Source organism: Pan paniscus, chromosome 4 (genome assembly GCF_029289425.2).
Source record: "Pan paniscus chromosome 4, NHGRI_mPanPan1-v2.0_pri, whole genome shotgun sequence".
NCBI classification, from domain to species: domain Eukaryota; kingdom Metazoa; phylum Chordata; class Mammalia; order Primates; family Hominidae; genus Pan; species Pan paniscus.
The window spans coordinates 122,592,698-122,608,052 of record NC_073253.2 but is presented as its reverse complement, the minus strand read 5'-3'; the positions used below and the strand labels follow the sequence as shown (position 1 = coordinate 122,608,052).

The 15,355-nt window shown below is 39.7% G+C and overlaps 1 protein-coding gene and 1 long non-coding RNA gene across 5 annotated transcripts in view; one reads left to right on the top strand and one right to left on the bottom strand.

Moving 5' to 3' along the window:
* MEGF10 (multiple EGF like domains 10) overlaps positions 1-15,355 on the bottom strand; it is a 235,899-nt gene that overhangs the window by 162,678 nt on the left and 57,866 nt on the right. Inside the window, exon 1 of one of the 3 annotated variants that reach the window (XM_003826672.5) lies at positions 11,264-11,521. The exons of the other annotated variants lie outside the window; for them this stretch is intronic. The gene's annotated coding sequence lies outside the window, so the exon portion shown is untranslated. Of the gene's footprint in view, positions 1-11,263; positions 11,522-15,355 lie in introns of those variants that run through there. 3 annotated transcript variants of the gene reach the window in all.
* Positions 11,625-15,355, top strand: part of LOC129397813 (uncharacterized) — a 58,356-nt gene continuing 54,625 nt past the window's right edge. For both annotated transcript variants that reach the window (XR_008625429.2, XR_008625430.2), the window contains exon 1: positions 11,625-11,742. This is a non-coding gene — a long non-coding RNA (uncharacterized LOC129397813). The remainder of the gene's footprint in view (positions 11,743-15,355) is intronic.

Genomic DNA, 15,355 nt, shown 5'->3' with positions numbered 1-15,355 from the left:
TCCATGTTGTAGCATGTATCATACATACTTCATTTCTTTCCATGACTAAATAATATTCCATTCTGTAAATATATCACATTTTGTTTATCCATTTATCAGTTGATGGACATTTGGGTTGTTTCCACCAAAAATAATAGTTTTGGCTGTTGTGAATAATGCTGCTAGGAGCATTTGTACACAAGACATTGTTTGAACACCTGTTTTCAATTCTGTTGACATCTTACTAAGGAAAAACAAATTCATTCACTAGCAGCCTCATCCTAATTCTATAGTTAAGATAAATAATTTTTTGTTTAGTAACATACTATCTTAAAAGACATTTATGCTTATAAGTAAATTTAACTGTTTTGTATTCCAAAATATTGTAAATCCCTTATAGTTTATGACTTCTATCAGAGACTACATTTTCTAACATCTGCATTTAATTAATAGAATCTTATTTAAGCATTTGAATGATTCTTTCATGAGAAGCAGACCTGATTCCTAGATGTGTTAATTATTCTTCCCTATTTTAACATTACTTGGTGTTAAATAATAATAACTAATATATATTGAGCATTTACTATGTGCCTACCACTATGCTAAATGCAACAATCTTTGAAGTATATGCTATTATCTTTTCACATTTGATGAAAAGAGGCTTTAGAGAGCTTGAGTAGCCTGCCCAAAGTCACCAAGATGTCAGTGGTAGAGAAGGGATTCCAGCCCAGTTTGTCATACCTCATACAGTAAATGACAAGGTCAGCAATAGACCCAGAACATCAGAATCTTGTCTGTTAACCCACAACTTTAATCACATGTGTTTGTGTAAATCAACATCCAACCTGTAAGTCCAATGGCCAAAATGAAGGGTACACATTTAGTACTCAGACCTCTCATAGATGTGCTGCACCCATTTCAAAGCGAAGGGCCCCAAACTCTCTTTTGGAGAAAAAAAAAATGCTCCTATTTTCTCCATTTCAGTCTACCAACTCCATATTATAAAAGCAAGCTGGAATGTTCTATCAGTACAATGACTCATGGCTCACTTTAGTATAATATATGCAGCGCCACACTGATGGAGGACAAGGGTCTTCTCAAGAGAAAAAGGACGACAGGTTGTTCTGGGACTGGAAGCATGGGTTTGCAGGTATTGCTCCTGTGGCTCACTGAGGAGCTCAGGAAGTGTCAGTGGAAATGAGTGACGGAGATAAACCAAAGACTTCACCCCTCATATCAACTCATCCCAGTTAGAGAAATCAGAGGGAAACAAAGCATTCCACTATTAGACCATAAGAGAGATGTCATCCAAAGATTCAGGAAAACATCCATAATCCATAGAGTCTTCTTCTGATTTCTCCTGACAGACTAAAATGAATGAAAGGAGGGTGGAAAGTGGGAATGAAAAGATTTGCTGCTTGGCCAACTTAGAGAGGTGCATTTGTTTTAGATTCTAAAGAATGGGGCTCTGCTAACACTATTGATCTCTTAGGCACTGGAGTTGCTGCCTAGAGAAGTAAAGCAATCACCTATGATGGTGCTAATGCATTGCATTCTGACACACAGCTCTCTGACTGTAGAAGTAAGGGTGAATTGATGGGTATTTAAAGCTCTAGGCCCTCCCAGCTGCACCAGGATTCAAATTATGTGAGAGTTTCCAGTTTCCCATCATGATAGATTCTTAATTCTACATTAAACATGGGGCTTTAATTTTTGAATTTTTTATTGAAGTGTAAAATGCAGACAGAAAAAAAGCCATAAATCAAAACTGAACAGGTCAATAAGTTTTCACAAACTGAACATACCCATAACAACCAGTGCTTAGATTAAACGTAATGTCAGCATCCCAGAAGCCCTCGTTGGGCAGGACCCTTATTCTGACACAAAACTAAGTCCCATTAAGCATCCTATGCCTACAAAAGCATTTAGTATTATATATACTACTTGGGACACAAACAACAACAGTAAAAGGGACCATTTAACTTTCCTATTTTTTAAAAAAGTGCTGTACCTACACAGAACTTCAAGGATAGCACAGTATTCGGGCCTGGAAGCACTGAGGGCAAGCCTCTCTATATCACACAAATGGGGAGCCAAATGAACAGGCCTAATGGCAACAAATTGAAAATTAATGAACTAATCAGGAGAGTGTTTAGCACAGTCCTTTCACCACCCACGAAGTCTCCTCTTCCCATTCTCCACTTCAAAGTCATCTATATCATTGGCAAAACCATTTAGTAAAGAAGAAACAAACTGTAACAGAGGGGGGGAATGAAAACATAATGAAGAAAATAAAGCCACTTGCCTCTCTGAAATCCGCTTGCTTCTCCTTCTTTAATGGATTTGCAATGATAATCTATAATCAAGGTACAATGACAGACATAATTACTAGGAGCTCTAAGTGACCTCAAGCAAATCACATATTGCCCTCTCCTGGACACAAACCTCTTATCTCAGAGACAAAAGGATTCCTACTGGCCAGGGAACACCAGCTGCCTAACACTTGGTGTAAATGGACTCTCCAGAACCCATCACGTCCAGAAAAGGCTTTCCCTGTTCTGCCTCATTCAAGTCTGTATTCTGTGCCTAACTTAAAAAAAAAAAAAAGGAAAGAAAAGAAAAGCCACCTACAAGTATCCACAGGAACTAGGAACTAAGTCTCCCTTTGAAAGAAACCCAGAGGCAAAGGCTGAATGAATGACATACTTTTTCATAAAGGGAGTAATCAGGCTAAAAGAACAATCCTGTGGAAAAAGTCTGCGACCTTTGCAAAGGCTGTGACCTTGAATTTGAATCTTCTTCTGACACAAAGAATGTAAGCAATTGTTGGGCTCAGGATTAGATCTTTACAGGAAGTTTGCAACCCTTTCCCTCCAGGGCTAGAATCCAGTTTGAAAGTTAGGGGTGAGGGAGGGTATCTAGATGGCATCTGGAGAGTCCCCCAGCCTCATAACTGTCCAAACTTATCAATAACTTTCTAATGGCACTCATTGTATTTCAGACTCAAAAAATTCTTAGCTTCAAAACAGCTATCTAGATCTGGAAGGGAATTATTTATATATACACAGTGACCATTCCCAGGAACACAGAATTGTTCTCTGAAGTCATAGACCTTGATTTAGGCAGGCTTTCAGATCAGGTACCTTTGATGAGCCTGGGGACACAGGGAGGCTTTTTTATTTTTTAAATCAGTAATAAAATCCTGCAATCAGATAAGTCCTGCAATCAGTGTGACGCAGCAGAAAATAATTCTTCCTTGGCCAAAGATCCACTGGCTTTTTGACAGACTTGTGTTCCCCCAACGCCATGTCTGCAGCTCCAAAACCAGAGGATTAATGATGCTTCCTTGGAATTACTTTTTTCCTTCCCAGATCCTACTTCTGACACATTGCTGCAAGTAGTTTAACTGTGGAAGGCCTTGACCTCCTTTCTTTGTCTCTCTGATTTAAGTGTGTCTGTTTCCTTGGGGCTACCAAGCTCAGTTGGACGGCTGGCCGCAGCGGAATGGCACATCAGCCAACCCCTGAACAATGGGTCCTTTTCTCCGGCTGTCACATGAACAGCGTTGTGTTACAGCCATTGTCCCTTCAAGTAGAGAGGAGAGGCACGGGTTCTCACAGACCAGCTATTCTCTGTGACCCCCTCTGGCCAAGTCACTAAAATTTAAAAACACACAAAAAAGGCATGCCTTTTGAATGGGGCACTATAAGTCCAACAAGGATTATCATGCATATATGGGCCACCTGCATCAGCACACCTTGTTAAAAATACACATCCTGGGACCCCACTACGCACCTACCGAATCAAAATCTAGGGAGGAGCCAGTATCTGCAGGTGATTCTCGTGCCTCTGAAGTCAGAGCACAGGGTAAACATGCCTCAAGCATTTCTAACCTCACTCATGGTCTGATTTTGCACATCTGTTTAAGGAACCAACTGAAAGCAGGGAGGATACTGGAAGGACAAATACTTTATATTGTGGTTATCAAATCTTAGTGTTGGGGGAAAAACACCTGAGACGAAGACAGGTGAGAACGATGAGGGCTTCAGACGATAATAGGAACGTGGGTGTGGGTCATCAATGAGCAAGAGAGGAGGAGTGCAGGGACAGCAGGACAGCGCTGAAGCCACCTGGTGGAGGTGGTAGCCTTCAGAAAAAGATGGGCGGTGAGAAAGTGGCAATGGTAGGATGAACTGTTAGAAAGCAAGGATGTTTAGTATTTAGTTTTAAGTGTTAAGATATGAACTCTTTCCATAGTCCCAAACCTTAAAGTTCTAAACACTCAAGCCACACATTTGGTGGCATTTTATGAAGTGAAGGTTATTCGTGGCTGGGTGAGTGGCTTCAGATCATTTTAAACTTCTTAAGGGAAAATATGAATTCAGATCCAGGTGACACTAGAAGAAACATGAGCCCTGTCTCCGTCTCTAGCCCCAAGAATCCCATAGTGGTTGAAAGGAAGAACAGTTTTCTCATTTTACACCTTCTCATGGAATAGGGAGGAAGATTTCTAGCCAATTTTTACTTGAATCTCAATAGGTCCCCCTAATCCTATCTAGTTTCTATAAAATAACTGCAGTGTAATGTGAAGGGTTCCTTTAATGCAGATAGTACTATGGGGATGGGCAGGTCCTGTAAGTGCCTATTATAAAATTATTCTCAAATGTAAACTCACCACTACTATGGAATGGTTTAATCACTATTGCTTGAAGATGCTTTGTAAATTCCTGCCACCACATGTTTGCTGAGCCCATTGCCCCACCTAAGATGCCCCATCCATTCAAATCTCTCCTTCAAGGTCCCACACTGCCAGGAAGCCTCCAGTGAGCTCTTGTGGCAGCTCTCAAAACTGCTACTTGGCTCTTACTATACCCAGGCTTACCTGCTCAGTTGTTGTTTTTTTTTAATTGTTGAGGGTACATAGTAGATGTATATATTTATGGGTTACATGAGATATTTTATATGGGCATGCAATGTGTACTTTTTTAGTCTGTTTTTTCCTCAAAGGCAAGAGCTTCTTGGTAATTACACATGGTATTTTCCCCTATGCCCTACACAGCTAATAAATATCTGATAAACAGCCAGGTGCAGTGGCTCATGCCTGTAATTCCAGTACTTTGAGAGGCTGAGGCAGGCAGATCACTTGAGGTCAGGAGTTCGAGACCAGCCTGGCCAATATGGCAAAACCTCGTCTCTACTAAAAATACAAAAATTAGTCAGGTATGTTGACACATGCCTGTAATCCCAGCTACTCGGGATGCTGAGGCAGGAGGATCGCTTGAACCCCAGAGGTGGAGGTTGCAGTGAGTTGAGATTGCGCCATTGCACTCCAGCCTGGGCAACAAGAATGAAACTCCATTTCAAGAAACAAAACAAAACAAAACAAAAAAAACTGGTGGAACAAAAAGTAACTCTCCAACCTATTACTTTTTTAAAGAACCAAGTCACATCCTTTTATCAATTCTTGATCCAAACTCAAGTACTTTTCTCAAGATGTCAATAGGGGTGGATATTTAAATTTTTTTGTTTTGATTGTAGGATTAGTCTTCTATGCCACCAAGCAAAAATTTCATAGTTCTATTTCACTCTGTGAGGAACAAGTTAAATTTGTGTGTTTTAGTTTTCAATTTGCCATCAAAAATTATTTTTTAAGAAAGCCAGAATTCTTCAGCAGAAGGTATTCAAAAGATCCATCTTGGGAACCACCACCTGTGGCTATGTTGAGAAACAGCCAAATCTGTACAGCTCATCTGGGTCAGACGAGACATTAATGACAAGGCACTTAGTCATCCTCTAGGATGTTCCCAAAGATAAGATGTTTTTAACAGATGCTAATATCCTGCACATGTACCTATCAAGATGAGGTTTTCCATACTGAAATACTGTTTTCTTTGTCTTAGAAGTGGGAAGGGGTACAATTTATTGCCCTCTAAGTAGGAAATTGAGGTGGTTAAATGCTTTACATAGTTTCTTTATCTAGGAGTATAAATCACTAGAAATGAAATAAGAAAGGAAATCACTAGAAATGAACAACCATAATAACAGGATGTATTATCACATTCACACTTTACAGATTGGCTAATGCCACAGAGTTTGCATTATCAAATAACATCCACACAGTGACTTGCCATTCCACAAATAAAGTTCTATAAAGTAAAATAACATTGGTTTGTACCTTCTTTTTCCCTCATAGTATGAGAAATCCTTTTACTAAATGCTCTAAATTAGTCCTCTGCAATAACTATATTTAAAAAGAGTTAGAATGATCATGGTGAACAATAATGCAAAATGGTAAAGAGAGACAAAAGGTAAATTAAAAATTTCAGGACATTCAGATATGAAGAATGAATGAATGACTGAATAAAGAGATTAGGAGACCAATTAAAAGACTTTCAAAGGTTGGCAGAAAATGATACAGGCTTATGCTAAGCTAGAAAAAGTTCATTTCAGAAACATAATTTTAAAAGAAGACAAATCAACAGAACCCAGTGAATCTTACATTAATTCTTAAAACTAAACTAATTATTAAAACCAGATACTGGGTACACACCCTTGAGAAACTGAGAGTAAAGGCAGTCCTCAATATTGCTTCGTTTGAAGTCCATCAATGTGGATATTTGTACTACATCTATTGATGCTACTACCTCCCTGCCCTGTGTCATGATGACACTCAGATGCCAGCTAATGAATGAACTTTTTATGTTGTTTATTTTATGGTGCAGCTGCCCTAAGCCAATAGTTCAATTTTTGCAGAATCACCATCCTTGTCATTACCCAGAGAATTATTCATTCACTTATTCAAATGTTACTGCATATTTTCATTATACAAAAAAGTGAATGGGAAATGGGAAAATTAAAAGTCTAATAGTAAATATGAGAAGTGTTTCTCTCATAAACTAAGTAAGACAAAGGTAGAAGTTATTAGACATGCCAAAAATGGCAAATCTTTTCATCTGAATCAGACATTTATTGAACTTGAGCTGGTCAACTGTTATTGAAATGAGGAGAAAATAACCAAAATTGTGTAAAGTTTAAAGAAAGAAAAATTAGAAAATGGAGTATACACTGAATGCTGTGTCTAAATAGCAAGATATAATTAGAGATTTCATAATATATTTGGCTCTCTATGGCCAGAATCCCTTATAATATGTAGGCTTTTATACAATCTTCAGACCTATTTTCAGGAATGTGTCCTTTCAGGAAAGAAGGAAAGACAGTATTGAACCAGTCACCATGTTTCTGATCAAATACAAAAACAGAGGCAGAAGTGTTTTATAAATGGAAAAGCACAGAGCAAAGTTGGTTTTTATTGGCATTGGCACTTCCTTTCCAGTGCTCTGACACGTCATTCCAAAAACCAAACCAAAACCATCCTAAAGGATAAGCTCAGCTCTTCATTATACTGCCTGCAATAATGTTCAACATGTAACATTAATTCAGTGGCATTTGGTGTTTCATAAGTCCTCTTAGGATATTCTGTCTTATCCTTTTTCTACTCCAAGTTATTTTATTATTATTATTATTATTATTATTATTATTATTTGAGACAGAGTCTCACTCTGTCACCCAGGCTGGAGTGCAGTGTCGCGATCTCAGCTCACTGCAACCTCTGCCTCCCAAGTTCAAGTGATCCTTGTGCCTCAGCCTCCCAAGTAGTTGGGATTACAGGTGTGTGCTACCACTCACGGCTAATTCTGGTATTTTTAGTAGAGACAGGATTTCACATTTTGGCCAGGCTGGTCTAGGATCCCTGGCCTCAAGTGATCTTCCCACCTCAGCCTCACAAAGTGCTGGGATTACAGGCATGAGGCACCATGCCCAGCCCCACTTGAAGTTATTAACTTCCTAGCCTATGTCTAGCCAAATTGGAAATTCCCAACTGGCTTTTCCACACCCTCCATATGTATACAATACTGTCCCAACCACTTTGTCTGATAAGAAAATGTTGACTATCATTCATCCATTTACTTTTCTCCAACATTCTTTAGGCATTTATTCCATAACTACTATGGGCCACCCACTTGTATAAGAGCTTACAATAAGGAATGATGAACTCACCAATCTGTTAGGGATAAACATTCAGATAATAAATATGGCTGATACAATGTGATTATGCTATATTAAATCTATCCACAAGAATGGGAACTCGCATGAGATATCGCTAAGTTTATGAGAGAATTGGGAAAAACTTCAGAGGGAAAGTCTTCAAAGGGATTTGAATAGTGTCTTAAAAGATAAATGGGCGGTAAGTGGTTGGTTAGACAGGAAAGAGGGTCAAAGACATTTTCAGAGGAAGGAACAGCATATACAGCTGGGTCATGGAAGAGTGAAAGTGCACAGCGTATTCTTGAGATAGTAACAAGATCAAGATCAGTGGGAGCTGGAGAGCTGGGGACCAGAGAAGCAGAAAATAACCCTGAGAAGTGCTGCAAAGGTGGTCTTGTGCATAGTGGTAAGGAGGTGAGACTTTATGCTGTAAGCCAGTGTTTCTCCAAATGTGATCTGACGTCAGCTTTACCAGGTTCACCTGGAGATCTCAAAATGCAGATTACTGGCCCTTACTTCTGGGGTGAAGCCCTGGAATCTATATTTTCAACATGCTCCCAGGTAACACTGACATTCACCATCCAGAGAGCTGCCAAAGATTTTTAAACAAGGGAATAACATGATCAGATTTGCATTTTAGAAATACACTATTAACCCAAGCAGACAATCACAAAGAAGGTAAATTCACTGCTGCTAAATGAGCATGTGACTTGAGTTTTGCATTAGAATCACCTGGGGAACTTGTAAAAATGCAGACTTCTCACAACTCACAGAAGACTTACTACATCTAAATCAAGGCAGAAGGGATTAGGGTTTATATAGTTTGAACCATACAAAATTGCCATTTATTTAGGTCAAAAATGGTCAAATATGAACAATTTCTCATAGTTCATTCTAATATTTTAACAAGTCTCCCCACTTCATGCTTCTGGTATAAACCAAAGTCTGAGAATAGTGAAATACAGACAGAGATAAACGCTTTTCCCTTTTCATTAATTATCGATGTTGTTACTCACTTTGATTAATATGCAAAGATGGAAGTAACATAATTTATGTACCTAAAACAAATGTTAAAAGAGAAAAGTGGGGGTTCAAAAACAGCCACCAATGAAGTAAGGCAGCTAATTTAAGGATTTTGGAGCCAGAAGGAACACTGGAGATTATTCTACTCTTTCCCCACCTCTCAACACAAGTTTATACATAATAAAACTGATGCCTAAATGGAGAAAAGCAATCTGCTTGAGGTCATAGGGAATATGTTGTTCAATTTCTCAATGATACGTGCTTTTTATGTGCTCTTATGAGCATTTTAACAGGTATGGAAATTGTGTAGCTAAAAATACTTGGGATTTAATTTATAGAGTGCTAGGTCACACACTTGAAATGGGAGGAGGCATATAAAGCCAATACTCATGCATAGCCATTTTTAAAATATAAAACCTAAAACAGTGCTTGACATGTAATAGATGTTTAATAAATACTTACTGAACAAATGAGTGACCTCTAAAAAATAGGTTAAAGAAAGTATATTAATGCAAAGGATTTCCAAGGAGGTATACACGCTGTGAACTGAGTGTAGATTTCCCACCTCCTCACCTGTTCCAAGTAGTCTTTGGTGCCCATCCATGACCCACCACCCTATAAATTCCAGCTCTGCCATATACACCTTTATTTTTCCAACTGAAAGTGCCACAACAAAAAAGCAATACAAAGATCGTGTCTGAGCTAAGTTTGACAATAGGTGGTAGTGAAGCTTACAGATGAGCACAGTCTTCAAAGTCCATCCAAATAGGAATAATAGCTAACACTTACTGACAGCTAATAGAAGCTATACTAGAGGGATACAACAATAGTTAATGCTAGCTATACAATAATAATAAAGCTAATTTGTGCCTACTATGTGTCAGGCTTGTTAGTCCTTCACATGCATTAACTTACTTAATCCCTTTAACAATTGTCTGATGTAAGTGCTATTATTATCATTTTGATTTTACATATGTGGATAAACAGATTAAGTAACTTACCCCAAAATCACAGAACTGAAAAGTGGCAGAGTTGTGAGCTGAACCCAGGCTGGCGGGTGCCCAGAGTTTACCAACTGAACTCTTTGACCTCTCAGTGGTAAAATTAAAAGTTCCCTGCAAGCTGACCTCTTGGAGCACTCGTGTCAGGAAGATGACATTTCTGGATAATATAAGTTGGCCCCAGTATTTCTGTCCATAAGGAATGAAGCATTTTTATTTGGGAACCCTATACACAAAGTGAGACCCAGGATATAAAGGAGTAAGGCAAGAAGAACAAGAAGAAATGTCATTCTCTTCTGCCTTGGCACAGCATGGTTATCACAGCCTAAGAACAATAATAATGGCTAATTTTGGCTAATAAGATCTCCAACTTTGACTTTCTCCTAAACAATGTGGGTCCTAGCATGAGGATATTTTCTAAAGCAGCAGCAAAGATATTGCCATCATTCATTTGCTCAGTGGTGTCACTAAGAAAAATACTTCCAGAAAGAAAATTAAGGCCAAAACACTTCCTTAAACCAGGCGTAAAAGTCCTCTAACAAGGAATTTAAAAGAAAAAGATCAACACCGGATTTATCTTTCTTAAGTAACTATCACTTGAAAAACCGTCCCTCCCAGCACTCCTTAAGGAGCCAAGCATACTGACAAGGCCCCTTTGGTCTAAGACTGCGACCTCACACCCCTACTGATCGCTGAGAACTCAGGAAGGGGGAGCATCCCGCCAGCCTAGAGCGTTATCTGCACAATCTGAATACCAAGGACGGGAGAAAGAGAAGTTTAGAAAACAGTGAAGATCCCAGAAAGGAAGTTCAACTGACCTAGAAGAAAGGGCCCAGCTGAAACTGCCTTTCAAGCTCAGTCCGATTCCCCACAAATCTCCCTACATCCAGCTATATCGCCCGGCAAAATGAAACAAACACAAGGTAAGGCAATACAAGGGCAGGAATTATGCAAAATAAAATGCGTAATGAGGATGTCTCTCCATCAAAAATACTCCAGGATTTTCCTACACAATCCCATGTAACAAAACCAAATGCAAACAACAATAAACCCTTAAGAAGCCCATGAACAACGCAGACTGAGCCCATCTCGCCCCACCTCACGCCGCACCCCGGTACCCTGGCTAAGGAAAATGTGACCCCCGCCCATGAGAAGCCTTCCGGCGTCCGGCCAAGGTCCAGCAGCCGCCGGAGTTGAGTTTGCCCAACTCTTACCCAGGTCCAGAGATCTTGAGAATCGCAGCGCAACCTTTTCTCCCCGGTCTTCACCCAAAGCCAGCCAAGACACAAAATCTGTTCCAATCAACGCGGTTAGCGTCCAAGCAGCGTCCCAGAAGAAAGCGATCTTTGGGAGTCTTCTTTCAGGCGTAAAGGTGGAGAAGCGGGAAAGAGGAACGTCTCAACGCGTTCCCAGTCGCCCAGTTTTGCGCACCGGGAAAGTACTTGCTGCAAACTTGAACAAGGTTTTCTCTGTCTGGCCCGAGATGCTGGAGGGGGTGGGGGCGGGTAACCCGAGCCGGGGCCGGGATTCGAGCAGTTGCCGCTGCTGCAGCTGCTGCTGCCGGGGCAGTGGCCGCTGGGGGGTTGTAGCTTGGCGCCGCGCGCAGTCCCAAGCGCAACATGCAGGATCTTCCCGGCCTGACTGCTGCACCTCGATCGTGAGTCGCCCCTGCCTGAGCGGCTTCCACCGCCTGGTGGGTGACCCCGCCAAAGGCCTGGTCGCGAAGTTAGCAAATGTTGGGGTCACCGCAGGGGGTGACCGAAGGGGTGTCAGAGTGGGTGCCCGCCTGATTCCCAACCCACGTTGGGTGCAAGTCCCTCGTCAGAGTCCCTGGGAGGTGTTCTAGACCCTCTGTAAGGATTTGTGGGACGGTGGCCGGCGCCCGAGCGGCCAACTGGAGTGGACGGCGGGTCCTCAGTGGTGTCAGGGGAGAAAGCGCAAAGGTGGGACCCAGAAAGGATGGTGATTAAGCTGTGCCAGAGAATGTGATGTGGCAGCAAAGTACATGGAAAGGTGGGGCGGGGAGGTGAAGGCAGAGGGTGGAGGGTGGGATAGTCTGCTTTACCATGGAGGGGCGGAGAGAGAACTCCCCGGACGCGCAGGAAAATCCCCCCAGGTCTTCGGAGGCCTCTCGCGGCAATTTATTGGGGAATGGCTCCCTCTGCCGACTCGCCGAGGAGGCCCCGGGAGGCCCAGTGATGGAATGTTAAAACCATGAACGGGCTTTTCCATTTGTGGGTTAGACAGGACATGAATTCTGGAATCTGCTTCTCTGACTGTCCATCTTCCTCTTCCAGACTAAAGAGTTTTCCAGCTTTTACAAGACCCCAAAAGATACAAATTTGACTGCTGCAAAGTTCTTTCTTGTGTCGTTGAATTCTATCCCCCTCTCCCCACAAAAAACAAAAACAGGCTTAAGCCCCATAACCACTCCAGGTAACCATCTCCTACCAGGCTTCTCTTCCTCCCATTAATAAGAACTCTTTCTTTTTAGAGAGACTTCAAGAGCGTTCGAGTCCCTACTCAATAACGCTCCTGGAAAATAGTACAGACTCCATATTATGTTTGAGTGAATAAATGAATGGAATGAATGAACATAGATATGTTTGAAGCCCCTCACCATCCTCTTTACTCTCCCCGAAATACACAGGGGAAGACTGTTTTGGTGTTTGTTTGTTTGTTTAGCAGTCATCATTGCCCCTTCTTTGGTAACAGTACCTCCATTTTTCTTTGAGATACCATCCCTGCCACAAGGACAGCAGTCTGGGTGGGAAGGTCAGTCAGGATGGTCCAGCTTTTCCCTGTCCAGAAGAGAGCAACTGACCTCAGCTAAGCCCCTCAGGCCCTCTCTGCCAGGAGTTGGAACTTTGATCTGGGCAGCACAGGCCCAAATAATTCTAGAGGTGATTAATCCATATGGCTGTTTTCTAAGGAAATTGGCTGTTAGTTCATGCCACTTATTACCCAAAGATATTTTGCTTTATGAAACTTGGTTGCCCCACTTTCCTTTTAATTTTTTAATCAACTTTATTGGGGGATAAGTTACATTCCATATATTACACTCATATTAATTATACAGCTTCATGAGTTTTGAATAATGTACACACCCATGTAACCACTGCTTCAATCAAGATAATGAACAATTCCATCACCTCAGAGGGTTGTCTTGCACCCCTTTAAAGTCAACTTCTATCCCACCTCATATTTGGCCCACTTAGCTGTTTTCTGTAACTACAGATTAGATTTGTCTTTTCTAACATTTCATATGAATGGAATCACTTACATATTCCTTTGTGTCTGACTTCCTTCACTCCACACAATGTTTTTGAAACTCATTAATGTTGTGCCTGTATCTGAAGTTTGTTCCTTTTTATTGCTGAGTAGTATTCCATTGTATGGATATACCACAATTTGTTTACCAGTTTACCAAATGATGGACATTGGGGATGTTTTCAATATGGGGTTATTATGAATAAAGCTGCTAGGAACAATCTTTAACAAGTCCTTTTGTGGACATACATTATTATTTTTCTTATCTTACAGGAGTAAAATTATTAATACAGTAACTGTGTGTTTAACTATACATAAAGATGAACTGCTTTCCAAAGTGGAAAACATTTTACATTCTCACCAGCAAGATATGATAATTGCTTCACATCCTCATCAACACTGGGTAGTTTCTGTCTTCTTATTTTTGCCATTCTAGTAAGTATATAGTGGTATCACATCATGGTTTTAATTTGCGTTTCCCTACTGACTAATGATGGTGACCATAAAAGATGTTTACCAGCTTTTCATGTGCTCTCATGCCACCTGTTCTTTGATAAAGTGTCTGAATTTATTGCCCAATTTTTAATCAAGTCTTTGGATTCTTATTATTGAGTTGTAGGAGTTCTTTATATACCAGGCATTTGTTAGATATGTATATAACAAATATACACTCCCAGTCTGTTTCTTGTCTTTCAGTTTCTTAATAGTGTCTTTCAAACAGCAGTTTTTAATTTTGATGAAGTCCAATTTATCAAGTGTGTTTTTGTGTGTGTGTGGTTGTACTTGTTAGGTTTTACATAAGTAATCTTTGCTTACCCCAAGGTCATGAAGATTTTCTATGGCTTCTTATAGAAGCTTATAGTTTTAGCTGTTATATTTAGGTCTACAATCTATTTGATGTTAACCTTTGTGTATGGTATGAAGTAAGGGCTGAGGTTCATTATTGTCTACATGGATATCCAGTTGTTTTGGCACCATTTGTTGAGAAGATTATCTTTTTTCCCATTGAGTAACTGGATACCTTTATTGAAAATCAATTCGCCATAGATGAGTGAGTCTATTTCAGGATTCACTCATTATTCCTTTCATTTGATTTATATTTCTATTCCTATGCCAAAACCATACTGTTCAGATTGCTATAACTTTATAATAGGACTCCAACTTAGATGTAATAAGTCTTCCAACTGTGCTTCTTTTGTTTTTTTTCAAAATTTGTTCAACTCTTCAGCTTTTGTTTTTGTTTTTATTTGGTTTTCATCTTCCATGTAAATTTCAGAATTCGCTTGTCAATGTTTTAAAAATTCACTTTTCTAATTGAGAGTGCCTTGAATCCATTGATCAATTTAAGGAGAACTGACATAACAATATCGATTCCTCTAACCTATGAACATGTTATATCTCTCCATTAATTTAGGTATTCTTTAATTTTTCTCAGCAATATTTTGTAGCTTTGAACATGGCAGTATTACACACAATTTAAAAAATGAATCCCTAAGTATTTTATTTTTAATATTTCATAAATTGAATTATTTTTGAGTTCTTGTTTCCAATTGTTCATTGCTAGTATGGAGAAATACAGTGGAATTTTGTGCAGTACCCTCACATTTTGCAACATGGCTAAATTTACTTATTCGTTCTAGTAGTTTTTCTTTTTCAGTTTGCTTAGGATTTTCTACATGCTCTGCTTCTTTTATTTATTTGTCTTGCCTTATTTCACTGGATAGGATGCCCAGTAAACACTGAATACAAATGCTAAAATTTAGTATCCCATCCTTGTTGCTCATCATAAACCAAAGCAATCTGTCTTGTACCATTAAGTAGGATGTTAGTTGTAAGTTTCATTAAACTCCCTTTATTAATTGAGAAATTCCTTCTATTTATAGTTCATTAGAAATTGTTTATTTTACCATGAGTGACTATTTAATTTTGTCGAATGTTTTTCTGTATCAGTTGAAATTATTATACGGTTTTTCTCCTTTTTTCTGTTAGTTAATTGAACTGCTTATTAAACTTGCCTTGCATTCTTGGGTTAAAGC